Below are 3646 nucleotides of genomic sequence, written 5' to 3'. Positions count from 1 at the left end.
TGAATTCAAAGTTACCAGTGAAAAACTGACGGGAGAAGGGTTGAAACCCTTGGCACAACAAGTTGAATAGCCACCCATCGGAGGAGCAGAATGATGGTTTTGGTAGGGAGCCAAAGGTAGGACAGTTACCATCAACCACCTCACTGATCAAGCTACGCCATCCGATAGAAATACTAATGTTGGACGGTGGTGATCAAGACAAGTGTCAAGAGCAATTAATTCCAAATTAAGGCAACAATATGATGGTCTGTATCTAGATAATTCACCAAGCATTGTAGGTTAACCATAAAATTAAATATTGTATAAATATTTAATCCATCGTAAGACCATCGAGACCCAAATTTTTAAGGAGTGACGTTGTATGTTTAGGCGGAAAAAAAAATTAACGCTGGAAAAAAAAATTAACGCTGCAATACTTTATACATGACACTATTAAAATGCAACACAATCAATAACAAGTTAAAAACCTTGTAAGCATGTAGGTTGAACCTATTCTCAAAATACCTTAGAAAGCATTGAAATATATTACATGGAAGCTATGTAGGGATGTGTGTAAATATCTCAAGGTGAATTTAATGGTTTTTTTTAATGAATGTTACAGGTTGTATCAAAGCCATGTTGCAATACTATGGCCTATTTGGGAAATTAATTAACACACACACACATACACTCACACATACACACACATATGTTGCGATCATAGAGGAACTGGAAGTACACAACTGCTAAGGCCTTCTATAGAATATGGTTCCATACCCATATTAGGAGTTAATCCATAGATGTGTGTTCAACTGGAAGGAGGCCACCAAAACCCCGTTGCCATGCTATTGGAAATTGTTCAGTAGTTAAGGACCAAGATGGCGAGTCCACGGGCGGACAATGAAAGATTAATGTGAGATCAAGAATGGATACTAAAAAGTATTTATGATCACCAGAATCATAGAAATTATATACCTATTTTTGGCAATGAATATAGGGAAGAGGAGTAGAGGTAAATAGGTGAAAATGTGCCTTAACGAAGTCACACTCAGTGATTGGAAGGGGATAAGGGTGGAAATGAGGAAGAATACGACAATGTGTTAGACCATCAGAAAAATAAGAAATAAAAGACAAATATAAAAGGGGAGTTCAAGAAGATTAAGCCCCCAACTTTTGATGGGGAAGTGGAAGAAGCTTCCAAGGCATGGTTGATTAAAATTAATAAATAATTCAAAATTTATGAATACGATGATAATGTGAAGGAAATATTAACCATCTACCAGCTGCAAGGGGGGGCTAAATTGTGGTGGAAAGAGGTCAATGTTGTTCATGATATAAATGAGCAAGGGGTGACATGGGGAGATTTTCATAAACACTTTAAAGAAAATTACTTGACTGGGCAATTTTATGATGATAAGGTGAAGGAATTCCATGATCTCTAATTAGGACAACTCTCTTAAGATGTGAATTTCTGACCAAATTCACATCTCTGTTGAGACATGTCTCTTATGTATGGGAGGATAAAGCCAAGGTATAGTGCTTTATGAGCAACCTACCAACATTCATGAAAGGGCATTTCAAGTTTGGCAATCCTAAAACCATGGATGAGGACGTTATGCAGGGATGAATATGTTATCAATAGATGAAACAAAAGGGGGAAGACAATTAGAGTTGGGTTAGTAAAAAGGACAAAAAATATTCCAAAACAGTAAAAATATTAATAGTGGAAATTTTCAAAATTTACATAAGTACCGACACAGTAAAACTTATGGAAAGAATTGACAGAAATTAGGTCACAAAATGAATCAACACAAGTGGAGGTATATAGTAAACTATAGGCCAACCAATCACAAAGACCTTCGTTATAGTGTTGGGGTTGTTGGGAGCCTCATTATTACAAAAACTCCTCCCATCGTACCATAACGGAGTAGGATGCCAACATTAAGAAGGCTTCTATAGTTCGTAAGGTGGCAAGAATCATACCTAAGATTAATGTTGCCTTGGACGATCATCAAGATGAATATCAACCTACTATGATCAAATTCGAATGTAATATGTGTAATCATGTGTGAATTTTAATAGACCCATGAGCTAGCTTAAGTTATGCCAGTCTTAGAATTGTGGAAATGTGCCATCTGCAAACTTGTAAATTTAAAAATCCCCGGTTGGTACAACTACCCACTGGGGAAAAAAGAAGGGTGATAGTCAAAATAGCTGACTTCCCTCTTGAGACAACATGCCCATTACTTAGTGTGAAACTGTGTTACCTTTAGGGTCGTATAATGTTCTAACGAGAATGGAATGGTTGGAAATACATTGGTTGTTAGTAAGCTACAAGGAGAAAACTATCAGTTACCTTACTAAGGAGGGGGCCAGGCAAGAAATTCAAGGGGTAAGAAGACCTATAAAACTACGACAAATTACTGCATCCTAGTTAGGCAAGTGTATTAGGAAGGGATGTCAAATCTATGAAATTCATGTCGGTTTTACTAATTCAAAAGATAAGTCACCCTCCTTCGGAAGTCTACCAATTATTTAGGACCCGTTGATGTGTTCCCAGAAGAAATTCATAGGCAACCCTGCAAGTGGGATATCAATTTTACCATAGAATAAATTTGGGAGCTGCACCTTTGTCAAAAACTCCTTATCAAATGAGTATTCTTGAATTAAATGAGCTAAAGATGCAACTGCAAGAATTATTGGACAAAGGCTATATTCGCCTAAGTGTGTCCTTGTGGGGGGCACCTGTCTGGTTTTTCAGGAAGAAATATGGTACTATGAGACTATGCATTGACTATAGACAACTTAATAAGCTGACTATTAAGAATAAATATCCTTTGCCAAGGATCGATGATTCATTTGATGAATTCGAAGGGGCTACAATATTCTCTAAGATAGATTTGCGATCTAGATACCATCAGATAAGTGCAAGAGAGGAAGATATTCCTAAAGCATCTTTCCAGATCTGTTATGGCCATTATGAGTTTGTGGTTCTGCCCTTTGACCTTACCAATTCCCCGACAACATTCATGAGTCTTATGAACAATGTGTTTCATCCTTATCTTGATAATTTTTTCCTAATTTTTATTGATGACATGCTTATATACTCAAAGAATTTGGAGGAACATAAGAAGAATTTACAAATAGTTTTGCAAACATTATGGGAACATAAATTTTACTCTAAGTACAATAAGTGTGATTTTTACAAGGAACAAATACGATATTTAGGACACATAATTTCCGAAAAAGGGATAGTTGTTGATTTGGAGAAGATTAAAAATATTATGGAAAATCCTGTCCCTACTAATGTTCTCGACATCTAATATTTCATGGCTTTCATAGGGTATTACCATCGATTTATTAAAGGATTCTCTAGAATAATTTATCATATAAATCCTTTACATAAGTAAAGGAAAATCCTTCAAATGGACCATTGAATGTCAACGTAGTTTTGAACTATTGATACATTTACTAACTATAACACCGGTGTTAAAAATTGCAGACCTTGAAAAGGAATTCGTCGTCTGCACTGATGCATTGCAGGAAGGAGTGGGATGAGTATTGATGCAAGAAGACAACATAATTGCATATGAATCCTCGAAAATAAAAGAGCATGAGATTTGTAGTCGACTGCTGGTAGTGCACACCCTAAAAGTATGGTGGCACT

The sequence above is a fragment of the Pinus tabuliformis genome, chromosome 7, assembly GCF_031772625.1.
Source record: "Pinus tabuliformis cultivar Carrire ecotype Pingquan chromosome 7, CPIR1, whole genome shotgun sequence".
Taxonomy (NCBI): domain Eukaryota; kingdom Viridiplantae; phylum Streptophyta; class Pinopsida; order Pinales; family Pinaceae; genus Pinus; species Pinus tabuliformis.
This window is presented reverse-complemented; position numbering follows the sequence as displayed.